Genomic DNA, 14,820 nt, shown 5'->3' with positions numbered 1-14,820 from the left:
AAAAACAGACAAAAAGACAGAAGAAAAAAGGTTTTGCCAGGCAGCACAACGCAGGCTGAGAAAACCACACCACCTTAAAAGCCCTATATATGTGTTAACGGCCCCAGTCTGAGATGCCATGTGTAATAGACTATCATAGCAATTAGATCAAAATTGGGCTCAAGACAAAACGTTAGAGAAAGTGATCCACACTAAAGTGAGATGTAGGTAAAATACCATATGTTATTGATCAAATTGAGCCTATGAAAAAGCAGGTATTAGTATATAAGTTTATAGTACCTGTGGCCATGGTCAGTCCGAGGGGGGTAGGTGGAACCTGCTGCCGTGCTGCCAGGCGCCTCGACGAGCGTTTCGCCCGATGAGCTTCGTCAGGAGGCGTGGCTAGTGCGGCAGGAGAAGTTCCCTTTATGGAGCGTGTAAATTGATTGTATATGAAGCAGGTGTGTGGTATATCGTGGGTGTATTAGTGCCGATGATGTCATCAAAGCGGGCATTTAAGCCAGGACATATATCTAACATAAGATGCAGCGCTCTATCTATGTTTGATGGTACAAAAAGGACCTTTCATATTTAGACCAATGGTATTAATTATAGACAGTCATGTGATGCTGTCACATGGGTAACAAAAACTGTGGTATTGCATAAAAGGACCTTGCATTCTAGCCCAATGAAAAGGTTTCTATATGGTCACATGGGGCCCATGATATAGAGCTCCATAGAGTTTTAACATTAAACCGGTCGGCGCGCCGTCATGTGATGCCGCGCTCACACAGGATCGACGCCGACGCCCCGCACCGCATGCCACCAGTGGGAGGAGCAACGTCATCCCCATGGTGACCACAGTAGCCAGACACCGCGAGGAGCATGGGACCACGGCAGTCTAGGTGAAAAGCATGAAGAGATCAGAAAAGTAAATAATATAATATAAATATATGTTTTTCACATAATGTACGTACATCAGATTGAACACTGTACAATCAAAATATCATACCATAAACATGGGTGACAAGAATAAAAATAAATCTACGTGACCAGAAAAAATTTTTTTTTTCCGCTGTCCTCAAATTTGTTTGAATCTTACATTTTGGCCCAATGAAAGGGCTTTTGTATGGTAACTTGAGGCCCATAATATAGAGCTCCATAAAGTGTTCACCATGTACCAATCGGCGCGCTGTCATGTGATGCCGTGCTCACACTAGATCGGCGTCGACGTCCCGCACCGCAAGCCACCAGTGGGAGGACTAACGTCATCCCCATGGTGACCACAGTAGCCGGACGCCGCGACGATCATGGGACCACGGCAGCGCACATAAACAGCGCGTCTGGGTAAAAGGGCATGGAGAGATCATGAAGATAAATAGTACAATACAAACATACATGCTTTTTATATAATGTAAGTACATCAAATCGAACTCTATACAATCGAAATATCATATCATAAGCATGGATAACAAAGATAGAAATAGATCTATATAACCAGAAAAGAACGCGCTGTTCTCATGTTGTATTAGATATGGTCCAAAAAACACTAAAATCCGATGCATCTCTGTTAATAATGATATCCCAAGTCTTTGAATATGTTATTTCCAACAGAGAGATCTGAAGGTACACGGCAATGCCCAACATCCTGCAGCTCTCCAGAGCATAGAGTAGTTCGGTCCATCACTCCAAAATGAAGATATATACCCGAATGGAGGAAGCAATTTTAAGTGAACATAAGACATACAGACGAAAATCTGAAAACTAGATAAAAGAACATAAAGTTAAAAAACAACAAAAATGTGTGATTTAAAAGAGAACTACTAAAATGGCGCCATATGATGTTCATATTACAAAAAAGACTTGAAGCTAATGAACTCATTAAGACCAGAGGGAGTGACAGTATTTAAATTAACCATCCATTTTGTTTCCAATTATAGGAGCTTACGTTTAACGTCACCCCCCCTATTGCCCATATAGACTCTGTCAATGCCACAGACTTTCAGGCCCTTAGGGTTACAGTTATGATATTCAGAAAAATGTCTAGGGACATTCTTAAGGTTCTCATATTCACTGTCTGCTTTTCTGGCATTTTTAATATCCCGTATGTGTTCCTGTATGCGGACCTTCATGGCTCTGGTGGTCATGCCTATATAAATCAAGTTGCACGGACATGTAAGATGATATATAACGCCCTCTGTATTGCATGAGATATGATGTACTATCTTAAAAGATTTGTCCCCTTTAGCATTTAAAAAGGAGTTAGTTTTGGGGATGTATTTACAGATGGAACATGTCCCACAGGCATATGAGCCCCAAGGTGGGCCCTTGCTCCCAAATAGATATTGTTTATCTCTCGAAGGGACATAGTGACTCCTAGTTAGGATATCCCCCAAATTACGTGAGCGTCTCCACGTAATAGAGGGTGTCTGAGTAAGATGGTATTTCAAATCCTTATCCGTAAGGAGAATAGACCAATTTCTTGACATGATTTCTTTCATTTGTTGCCAGTTAGAATTAAAGGTAGAGATGAAGTGAGGTGTCATCTCACAGTTGGTATTGTTAAGTTGTTGCTGACGATCTGACCTATATGTTAGAAGGGATTGTCTGTTCGTATTGGCTGCTCTAAGGTAGCCTTGCTTTATATCCCTTGTTCTGTAGCCTCGTTCTCTAAATCTATTAGTAAGATTGTCAGCTTGTTTTTGAAAATTTATGATCAGTTTAATATCTCCTTTTTGGATTTAGAATTGTGCGGATGTGTTGGGGAGAAAATTATACACTTTATTGCACGTGGAAAGTAGCCATCCAGCCCACACGATTAGATCTATACCTGTGGGAGAATTTATTAGGTCAAAACGTAATTGTAGTAGGGAGGAGGATAGACGGAAAGAATTCGATAAATTAAGTGACAAATTCAAAATTTGTAAATACCCTAGTTGGACTTTAAAAAGAGCCACAAATTTGGTTGATAGAAAACGGAGGGAGGATTTATTGGTTCCAGCCAGTGACAATCTACTAAGAAAGAAAAACTATGATAGAAAACCTTATGTTTGTTTGCAGTTCTCTTCTCAATTTAACCAAATTAAAGGTATAATTAATAAAAGACTACCTATCTTATATGAAGATGAAATATTATCGACATTTTGAAGGATGGAGTAAGTGTGGTAGCAAGAAGGGCGCGAACCATTGGTGATCTAATTGCCCCAAATTCAATTCTCAACAAAGCCAGATCCAGTACATGGCTTGAATGTAAGGGTTTTTTTTAGATGTGGGACCTCTGCGTGTAGTACCTGTGCACATATACAACCGGGTAACAGCTTCCATAATTCAGATAATACCAAAGAGTATAAAATAAATAGCTTTATAAATTGCCATACGAAAAATGTGGTGTATAAGGTAGATTGCACAGTATGCCAGATTTCTTACATAGGATGTACGTCACGTAAATTAAAAACTCGAATAATCGAACATATTAGAGATGCTATTAACCCTAGCATGAGAAACAGAAATATCTCCATGGTATCGAAGCATTTTAATATACAACATAATGGGGATGTTACTGCTTTAAGAGTGCACAGTATTGAGAAAGTCTATATGTCACATCGTGGAGGAGATTCAAGGAGACGCCTACTCACGAGAGAGGCGTTTTGGATCTAGAATTTAAACACGCGCTGTTCTGCAGGCATGAATAAGAAAAATGAAATTATGTATCACTATTGTTAGTATTTTTATTATGTTTTGTATGTTATTTTTTAATGTGTTCAGATATATGCAGTTCTAGGACCTTACGCACCTGTCATGTGACATGGGGGGCGTGTTTTAGGCCTGTATGGGCTATATATCTCACTCATTCCTGGAATTGCATAGGCATGAGTAAGACCGCTATAGGTCAAAACGCGTAGCCGTATTCTCACAATCACCTGTTTGGTCCACTTTTTGTAAGGAATTTTCCCGTTTTTATTGCCACTTTGGATTAATAAAATTTGCAATTTTTTACCCATCTTGCTGGAGCTGGAGTGTCTACATTGTTTGAAGTGCTGCTGCTGGACGTCTTGATCAGGACGGGCTTCTGCGCTCCGCGTTTGATGGTCTGGTTGGTGAGCTGGCTGCGACATTTTTAGTCGCTTTTCTTTTTTCTTTTTGTAACTATATAAGAGTACATAGAGGAGCTTTTTTAGGCCTTGCAGCGCTGTTTAGGCAGAGACTTTGGCTTAGGTACCTTCGGCTACCCATCCGGGTTCCAATACCATCAGTTGGTTCCAGGCAGAGCCTTTGGTTAGGTGCCTCCTTCTCGGGAATCTGAGTTCCACCAACATCTGGTGGCCCTTGGTACTGCTTTCTGACATGGGTACCTCCTGCTTGGTAACCTGGTTCCAGTACCATCAGCTGGTCCTCGGTAGTTCCATTGGCTCTTGTACCTTCTGCTACCCATCTAGGTTCCAGTACCATTAGCTGGTTCCAGGCAGAGCCTTTGGCTTAGGTGCCACCTTCTCGGTATCCAAGTTCCACCAACGTCTGGTGGTCCTTGGTAGTTCTTTCTAGCACAGGTACCTCCTGCTTAGTAACCGGTTTCCAGTACCGTCAGCTGGTCCTTGGTAGTTCCATTGGCTCTTGTACCTTCGGCTACCCATCCGAGTTCCAGTACCATCAGCTGGATCTCGGTAGTTCCTCAGAGTTCTTGTACCTTCTGCTACATTTCCAAGTTCAAGCTTTTTGAAATGGTTTTTTGTAATCATCCCTGATGATGACCTTGAAGACGACGACCCTGAAGACCACCCCAAAGATGATGACGACCCCAGAGATGACGACCCCGGAGACGACGACCCTGGAGACGACAATCCTGAAGACCACCCCGAAGAAGATGACGACCCCGGAGACGACGACCCTGGAGATGACGACCCTGGAGACGACGACCCTGGAGACGACGACCCTGAAGACCACCCCGAAGAAGACCAAGAAGCAGAAGAACAAGAAGCTGCAGAACAAAAAGCAGAAGGACATTATGCATAAGACTAAAAATCAGAGCAAAATATATATCTAAATTATAAGCAGTAGAAGATTAAGGAGTGTATAGGGGTGAGTCCGTTCCTCCTCGTGGTCCCCCTGGAAAAAACTGAGCGTGGACAAATCCTGTTGTAAATCTTTTGTGACAGGCAGAACGAAAGTTGTAATCTTCAAACTTTTATAGATAACAACTACAGGAATGCCTGTCACAAATAACAATATGATGAAGAAGAAGAATATGAAGAAGATGAAGAAGTAGAATGTGAAGAAGAATAATAGTTGAATAAGAAGAATATGAAGAATGTAAAAAAAAGAATAATAGGAAGAAGGCGAAGAAGAAGAAGATGAATAAGGTGAAGAAGAAGTTGATAAAAAAGATGCTGCTGCTGAGTATGATGAAGATGAAAGTGTGGGAGAAGTAAAAAAGAAGGAGAAGAGCATGGAAGTAGTGAAACATAAGTTTCTGACAAAATATAAAAAAGCTTAACAGTCAATATCTTTGTAACTCCGAACGTCTTAAAAAATAATTAATTCCTGCTATTCCATTTGATTGTCCTAAACTTCTATGCCTCTAATGTATCCTCCACTTTCCCCAATGCATTCTACATTATTCTTAGTTGTTTTCCTTCATGTAGAATTAACCTACAAGGAAAGAAAGGGTTTATTTTAATTCCGATATTTGTGTCCCATTGACTGGCATTGGTTTCCGGTATCGGTATCGGCAATATCCGATATTTTTTGGATATCGGCCGATCCAATCCGATACTGATATTTTTGGGTATCGGAAGGTATCACTCAACACTAATTCCGACAAAAAAAATGTATCAGTGGAGTATTTCTTTACCTACAAGCATTCTTTTTAGGCCGGGGTCACACTAGCATAGAATACTGATGAGTGCTATGTGAGAAAACATTGCGCAGCACTCGAACCAGTGTTAATTCATCTACGATTATTTTCTCAGGCCGAATCAGCATGTGAGAAGAATCGATTGGCACCGAGACACGGCCGAGTCTTGGCTCACTCACACCCATATAAGTCTATGAGTGTGAGTGACACAGTGCACATTGCTCAGATATCATCCGAGTGCGGTGTGAAATACGCAGAAGCCAGCAGTGAAGGAGATGGAGAAATTATTTTCTCTGCCTCCTCTGCCGCACCCTAAATTAGAGTAAAGGAATGTTACTGGTATCTCTTACATAAACATTCTACATGTTAAACTGCCATATCAGCTGTTTTTAAGCTTGCAATACAGATAGAAGTGATTACAGATTTTTTTTCCACTTTCTATGAGGCTATCTTAGTGCTAACTGCATCCTATTACTGTGTCATTGTGAATGACTCATGGAAGGAATAAAAGACTGAAAATGACATACTGCCACTGTTCATAAAAGTCAATGGAAGTGGAGTAGATAAAACAGGACCCTTTTGAAAAATCTTTTGGCCATTTACAGAGGCCTCTGTGGTAACAAGGATTCCTAGATAGCAGTAAGTAAAAATAGATACCAGAAATGAAGTAAGGATAGTGTGCTTAGTTGTAGAACTGGTTCAAATCTTTACCAATGCTTCAGCTTATATTCATATACTAGGAGATTTATGAAATATTGCTAACACTGTCAACGTGGGCAAGAAGAAAAGAACATATTCCAATGTACTCCATTCAGAGATAAATATTTATTGTACAGATTATATTAAAAACTAATAATCAATATACAGCAAGTGCAGCATGGCAGCATCCCCATCTGTTTTCATCATTACATTTGTAGACATTGATTTTTTTTCCTATCATGAGAAGAAAATGATCATTATTTAGGTCTTGAAACATCTTCCAATAATAATAATTCCAGTAACTTATCTTATAGTTCAACATACAATGAATTATGAGTTAGTTGAATGCATTAATTATGCTTCTGTACATATATCAAACAATTCATATATGATTTTATTTAGCTGATAGACAACACTTAGGTACTTTTTAAATAAAGAAAGTTGTCAATATATAACTAACTTAAAAAAAACATTTTTTTCCAACTTTAAGGCTATTTTGTGATTTGCCATCTCTCTTAATTCTCACCCAAGGATTATTATAAATCAGCCTCATTCACAGAACTCATTCTTATAGATGACCTTTCACCAAATGTTTCATGTTGACCTGTATACGAGATGTAATAGTGGCTGCAAAGCAGAGTAAACATTTTTATTTTTTTTGGTAGTTACCTTTCCATTGTAGAGATTTTAGCATTCAAATTTGGAACCTAATGAGATAACTTTTTATGTCCAGTTGTTTTCCTTTTCCTTCTCGTCATCCCACTGCCTCTTACTGCCAGTTTTGGTGCTACCAATTGCTCTCCCTCTGTCCTCTCTCTGCATGCCAGCTGCCCAAGTTGGGTCAGTGACTTTGTCATCCACTACCTGCAGCCCTCAGCTGTGAGCTATATCTTGGCTGGTTACCAAAAAATAGAAGAGTCCTAGCTCCTTTTTTTAAATTATTTAAATAAATATATTGTTTTAACCGTCATAGGATCCTCCCCATTTTTGATAACCAGTCAAGCTAAAGCAGACAGCTGGGAGCTGCCATTCTCAGAATAGATTGGGGCAGTGGGTATTGACCCTCCCCAGCCTAAAAATAGCAGCCTGTAGCCACCCCAGAAAAGGTGCATCCATTAGATGTGCCAGTTCTGGCGCTTTGCCTAGCTCTTCCCACTGTCCCTGGTGCGGTTGCAAGTCAAGTAATATTTTTTGAGTTGATGTCAGCTGTTTTATATCGATTGATACCAAGCCCATGGATTAGGAATGGAGAACCTTCAATGAAAAGATTTAGACAAAAAAGAGAAAGATGCATGCTCAAAAAGTAGGGAACGCCCCCCAAAAATAACAAAGTATATTATTATTACATGCAAAAAACACATACACATGCAATGATACAGACTAATAAAAACATTTAAAAAAACAAAACAATGGTTAAATGTATGATTATGCCCATAATAAGACAATAACCAACCTCCACTGAATTCAATTGGCAAAACATTAGTACATGGCTCCAGTAACAGTATAGACAAAAAGATATCATAGGAAAAAGAAATCAGAAAGCAGCAACATATATGCACACAGTCTAGTTATGTAGCTGTGCATCAGTGCATCAGACAATAATATTAACCCCTTAGTGACAGAGCCAATTTGGTACTTAATGACCAAGCCAATTTTTGCAATTCTGACCACTGTCACTTTATGAGGTTATAACTCTGGAACGCTTCAACGGATCCCACTGATTTTGAGAATGTTTTTTCGTGACATATTGTACTTCATGTTAGTGGTAACATTTCTTCGATATTACTTGCGATTATTTATGAAAAAAACGGAAATATGGCGAAAATTTTTAAAATTTTGCAATTTTCAAATTTTGTATTTTTATGCCCTTAAATCAGAGAGATATGTCACGAAAAATAGTTAATAAATAACATTTCCCACATGTCTACTTTACATCAGCACAATTTTGGAAACAAAATTTTTTTGTTAGGGAGTTATAAGGGTTAAAAGTTGACCAGCAATTTCTCATTTTTACAACACCATTTTTTTTTAGGGACCACATCACATTTGAAGTCATTTTGAGGGGTCTATATGATAGAAATAAATGAAGTGTGACACCATTCTAAAAACTACACCCCTCAAGGTTCTCAAAACCACATTTAAGAAGTTTATTAACCCTTTACGTGCTTCACAGGAACTGAAACAATGTGGAAGGAAAAAATGAACATTTAACTTTTTTTTGCAAACATCTTAATTCAGAACCATTTTTTTTATTTTCACAAGTGTAAAAACAGAAATGTAACCATAAATTTTGTTATGCAATTTCTCCTGAATACGCCAATACCCCATATGTGGGGGTAAACCACTTTTTGGGCGCACCGCAGAACTTAGAAGTGAAGGAGCGCCGTTTGACTTTTTCAATGCAGAATTGGCTGGAATTGAGATCGGACGCTATGTCACGTTTAGAGAGCCCCTGATGTGCCTAAACAGTGGAAACCCCCCACAAGTGACACCATTTTGGAAACTAGACCCCTTAAGGAACTTATCTAGATGTGTGGTGAGCACTTTGAACCCCCAAGTGGTTCACAGAAGTTTATAACGTAGAGCCGTGAAAATAAAAAATCGCTTTTGTTTACACAAAAATGATCTTTCGCCCACAAATTCTTATTTTCACAAGGGTAACAGGAGAAATTAGACCACAAAAGTTGTTGTGCGATTTCTCCTGAATACGTCGATACCCCATATGTGAGGGTAAACCACTGTTTGGGCGCACCGCAGAGCTTGGAAGTGAAGGAGCTCTGTTTTACTTTTTCAATGTAGAATTGGCTGGAATTGAGATTGGACGCCATGTCGCGTTTGGAGACCCCCTGATGTGCCTAAACAGTGGAAACCTCCAACAAGTGACACCATTTTGGAAACTAGACCCCTTAAGGAACTTATCTAGATGTGTGGTGAGAACTTTGAATGCCCAAGTGCTTCACAGAAGTTTAGAATGCAGAGTCGTGAAAATAAAAAATATTTTTTTTTCCACAAAAAAGATTTTTTTAGCCCCCAAGTTTTTATTTTGACAAGGGTAACAAAAGAAATTAGACCCCAAAAGTTGTTGTCCAATTTGTCCTGAGTATGCTGGTACCCCATATGTGGGGGTAAACCACTGTTTAGGCGCACGGCAGAGCTCGGAAGGAAGGAGCGCCGTTTTGGAATGCAGACTTTGATAGAATGGTCTGCGGGCATTATGTTGCGTTTGCAGAGCCCCTGATGTACCTAACCAGTAGAAACCCTCCACAAGTGACCCCATTTTGGAAACTAGACCCCCCAAGGAACTTATCTAGATGTGTGGTGAGAACTTTGAATGCCCAAGTGCTTCACAGAAGTTTAGAATGCAGAGTCATGAAAATAAAAAATATTTTTTTTTCCACAAAAAAGATATTGTAGCCCCCAAGTTTTTATTTTCACAAAGGTAACAGGAGAAATTGGACTGCAATAGTTGTTGTCCAATTTATCCCGAGTAAGCTGATGCACCATATGTGGGGATAAACCACTGTTTGGGCGCACGGCAGAGCTCGGAAGGGAAGGAGCGCCTTTTTGGAATGCAGACTTTGATAGAATGGTCTGTGGGCATTATGTTGCGATTGCAGAGCCCCTGATGTACCTAAACTGTAGTAACCCCCCAAAAGTGACCCCATTTTGGAAACTAGACCCCCCAAGGAACTTATCTAGATGTGTGGTGAGAACTTTGAATGCCCAAGTGCTTCACAGAAGTTTAGAATGCAGAGTAAAAAAAAAAATATATATATATATTTTTCCACAAAAAAGATTTTGTAGCCCCCAAGTTTTTATTTTCACAAGGGTAACAAGAGAAATTGGACCCCAGAAGTTGTTGTCCAATTTATCCCGAGTACGCTGATGCCCCATATGTGGGGGTAACCCACTGTTTTGGCGCACGGCAGAGCTCAGAAGGGAGGGAGCACCATTTGACTTTTTGAGCGCAAAATTGGCTGTCGTGTTTGGAGACCCCCTGATGTACCTAAACAGTGGACACCCCCCAATTCTAGCTCCAACCCTAACCCCAACACACCCCTAACCCTAATCCCAACCTGATCCATAATCCTAATCACTAACCCTAACCATAATCACAACCCTTACCCCAAAACAACCCTAATGTCAACCCTAACCATAACCCTAATCAAAACCCTAAATCCAACACACCCCTAATCCTAATCTCAACCCTAACCTCAAACCTAACCTTAATCCCAATACACCCCTAATCACAACCCTAACCTTAACCCTAATCCAAACCCTAACCCTAATCCCAACTCTAACCCTAACTTTAGCCCCAAACCTAGCCCTAACTTTAGCCCCAACCCTAACCCTAGCCCTAAGGCTACTTTCACACTTGCGTCATTTGGCATCCGTCGCAATCCGTTGTTTTGGACAAGAAACGGATCCTGCAAATGTGCCCGCAGGATGCGTTTTTTGCCCATAGACTTGTATTGCCGACGGATCGTGACGGATGGCCACACGTCGCGTCCGTCGTGCACTGGATCAGTTGTGTTTTGGCAGACCGTCGGCACAAAAAAACGTTCAATGAAACGTTTTTTTGGACGTCACATCCACCATTTCTGACCGCACACGCGTGGCCGTAACTCCGCCCCCTCCTCCCCAGGACATAGATTGGGCAGCGGATGCGTTGAAAAACTACAGCCGCTGCCCACGTTGTGCACAATTTTCACAACGTGCATCGGTATGTCGGGCCGACGCATTGCGACGGCCCCGTACCGAAGTAAGTGTGAAAGAAGCCTAACCCTAAATTTAGCCCCAACCCTAACCCTAAATTTAGCCCCAACCCTAACCCTAAATTTAGCCCCAACCCTAGCCCTAACCCTAGCCCTAACACTAACCCTAGCCCTAACCCTAACCCTAGCCCTAACCCTAGCCCTAACCCTAGCCCTAACCCTAACCCTAGCCCTAACCCTAACCCTAACCCTAGCCCTAACCCTAGCCCTAGCCCTAACCCTAGCCCTAACCCTAACCCTAATTTTAGCCCCAACTGCTGTTCTCCTGCCGGCCAGCAGATGGAGACAGATGGCGGGCGCACTGCGTATGCGCCCTCCATTTTCTTTTGCCGGCGGCCAGGAGGAGCAGCAGGAGGATCCAGGGACACAGGTGAGTATGATAGGGACCCCGAATGTTGTGAGTTCTGTTTTTGGGCTCCCTCTGGTGGTTACTGATGGTACTGGGTGACTTGTCTTTCCTGGGTTTCTGGGTTCCACCTGTTCCATCAGCATATGGGAGTTTCCTATTTAACCTGGCTTTGCTGGCATTTCCTCGCCGGTTATCAATGTATCCAGTGTGTCTTGTTACCTCTGCTCCCTGCTCCTAGTACCTTCTGGACAAGCTAAGTTTGGATTTTCCTGTTTTGTGTTTTGCTTAATTTGGTTTTTAGTCCAGCCTGCAGATATGTGATTCTCTGCTGCTGGTTGCTCTAGTGGGCTGAAATTGCTTTTCATGTACCATGAGTTGGCACATGAGTTCAAGTAATTTCAGGATGGTTTTTTGAAGGGTTTTTCGCTGACCGCGCAGTTCACTTTTGTATCCTCTGCTATCTAGCTTTAGCGGGCCTCATTTTGCTGAAACTGTTTTCATACTACGTATGTGCTTTCCTCTCATTTCACCGTCATTATATGTGGGGGGCTGCTATTTGCTGTGGGGTATTTCTCTGGAGGCAAGAGAGGTCTGTGTTTCTTCTGATAGGGGAAGTTAGATCTTCGGCTGGAGCGAGACGTCTAGGATCATCGTAGGCACGTTCCCTGGCTACTTTTATTTGTGTGTTAGGTTCAGGGTCGCGGTCAGCTCAGGTTCCATCGCCCTAGAGCTTGTTTGTATCTGTGCTTGTCCTTTTTGTGATCCCCTGCCATTGGGATCATGACAGTATAACCGGCCCACAAAGTGTTAATTGTATTGGCTGAAGTAGGAGGATAAGTAGTCTGAGGAAGTTTTTTTTTTTTTTTTTTTTTTCCCCCCTCAGAGTTTGCTGCCTAGCCTTATTGCAGCCTGGCTACTTCCTCCTCCTCTTAATCTTTGAATGGCTCTGATCTCAGCTGTTTATCATGGACGTCCAGAGTTTGGCTTCCAGCCTGAATAATCTTGCCACTAAGGTTCAAAATATACAGGATTTTGTTGTACATGCTCCTATGTCTGAACCTAGAATTCCTGTCCCAGAGTTTTTTTCTGGAGATAGATCTCGTTTTCTGAATTTTAGGAACAATTGCAAGTTGTTTCTTTCTTTGAAATCTCGCTCCTCTGGAGACCCTGCTCAGCAAGTCAAGATAATTATATCTTTCCTGCGGGGTGACCCTCAGGATTGGGCATTTGCATTGGCACCAGGGGACCCTGCGTTGCTTAATGCAGATGCGTTTTTTCTGGCATTGGGTTTGCTCTATGAGGAACCTAACCAAGAGATTCAGGCTGAAAAAGCTTTGTTGGCCCTCTCTCAGGGGCAAGATGAAGCAGAAATTTATTGTCAAAAATTTCGGAAGTGGTCGGTACTTACTCAGTGGAATGAGTGCGCTCTGGCTGCAAAGTTTAGAGATGGCCTTTCTGAGGCCATTAAAGATGTTATGGTGGGGTTCCCTGCGCCTGCTGGTCTGAATGAGTCTATGACTATGGCTGTTCAGATTGATCGGCGTTTACGGGAGCGCAAACCTGTGCATCATTTGGCGGTGTCGTCTGAACCGTCACCTGAGATAATGCAATGTGATAGAATTCAGTCCAGAAGTGAACGGCAAAAGTATAGGCGGAAAAAAGGGTTGTGCTTTTATTGTGGTGATTCAGCTCATGTTATATCAGCATGCTCTAAACGCACAAAAAAGGTTGATAAGTCTGTTGCCATTAGTACTTTACAGTCTAAGTTCATTCTGTCTGTGACTCTGATTTGTTCATTATCATCCATTTCCGTCGATGCCTATGTGGATTCAGGCGCTGCCCTGAGTCTTATGGATTGGTCATTTGCCAATCGCTGTGGGTTTAGTCTGGAGCCTCTGGAAGTCCCTATTCCTTTGAAGGGAATTGACTCTACACCTTTGGCTATGAATAAACCTCAGTACTGGACACAAGTGACCATGCGTATGACTCCCGTTCATCAGGAGGTGATTCGCTTCCTGGTACTGTATAATTTGCATGATGTTCTAGTACTTGGTCTGCCATGGTTACAAACTCATAATCCAGTCCTTGACTGGAAATCAGTGTCTGTGTTAAGCTGGGGTTGTCAGGGGGTTCATGATGATGCACCTCCGATTTCTATCGCTTCATCTACTCCTTCTGAGATTCCTGTGTTTTTGTCTGACTATCGGGATGTTTTTGAGGAGCCTAAGCTCAGTTCGCTTCCTCCTCACAGGGATTGCGATTGTGCTATAAATTTAATTCCGGGCAGTAAATTTCCTAAAGGTCGTTTGTTCAATCTGTCAGTGCCAGAGCATACTGCTATGCGGGATTATGTTAAGGAGTCCTTGGAAAAGGGACATATCCGTCCATCTTTGTCCCCTTTGGGAGCAGGTTTTTTTTTCGTGGCCAAGAAAGATGGTTCCTTGAGGCCTTGTATAGATTATCGTCTTTTGAATAAGATTACCGTAAAATATCAGTATCCTTTGCCATTGTTGACTGATTTGTTTGCTCGCATTAAGGGGGCTAAATGGTTCACTAAGATTGATCTTCGGGGTGCGTATAATCTTATACGAATAAAGCAAGGTGATGAGTGGAAAACCGCATTTAATACGCCTGAGGGCCATTTTGAGTATTTGGTAATGCCTTTTGGACTTTCTAATGCTCCTTCAGTCTTCCAGTCCTTTATGCACGATATTTTCCGTGAATATCTGGATAAATTTATGATTGTGTATTTGGATGATATTTTGGTTTTTTCTGATGACTGGGAGTCTCATGTTCAGCAGGTCAGGAAGGTGTTTCAGGTCCTGCGGGCCAATTCCTTGTTTGTAAAAGGCTCAAAGTGTCTCTTTGGAGTCCAGAAGATTTCTTTCTTGGGGTATATTTTTTCCCCTTCTACTATTGAGATGGATCCCGTCAAGGTTCAGGCTATTTGTGACTGGACGCAGCCTACATCTCTTAAGAGTCTACAGAAGTTCTTGGGCTTTGCTAATTTCTATCGTCGTTTTATAACTAATTTTTCTAGTGTTGTTAAGCCTTTGACGGATTTGACTAAGAAGGGTGCTGATGTTGCTAATTGGTCTCCTGCGGCTGTGGAGGCCTTTCAGGAACTTAAGCGCCGGTTTTCTTCTGCTCCTGTGTTGCGTCAGCCA

This window comes from Ranitomeya imitator, chromosome 1 (genome assembly GCF_032444005.1).
Source record: "Ranitomeya imitator isolate aRanImi1 chromosome 1, aRanImi1.pri, whole genome shotgun sequence".
Lineage (NCBI taxonomy): Eukaryota > Metazoa > Chordata > Amphibia > Anura > Dendrobatidae > Ranitomeya > Ranitomeya imitator.
This window is presented reverse-complemented; position numbering follows the sequence as displayed.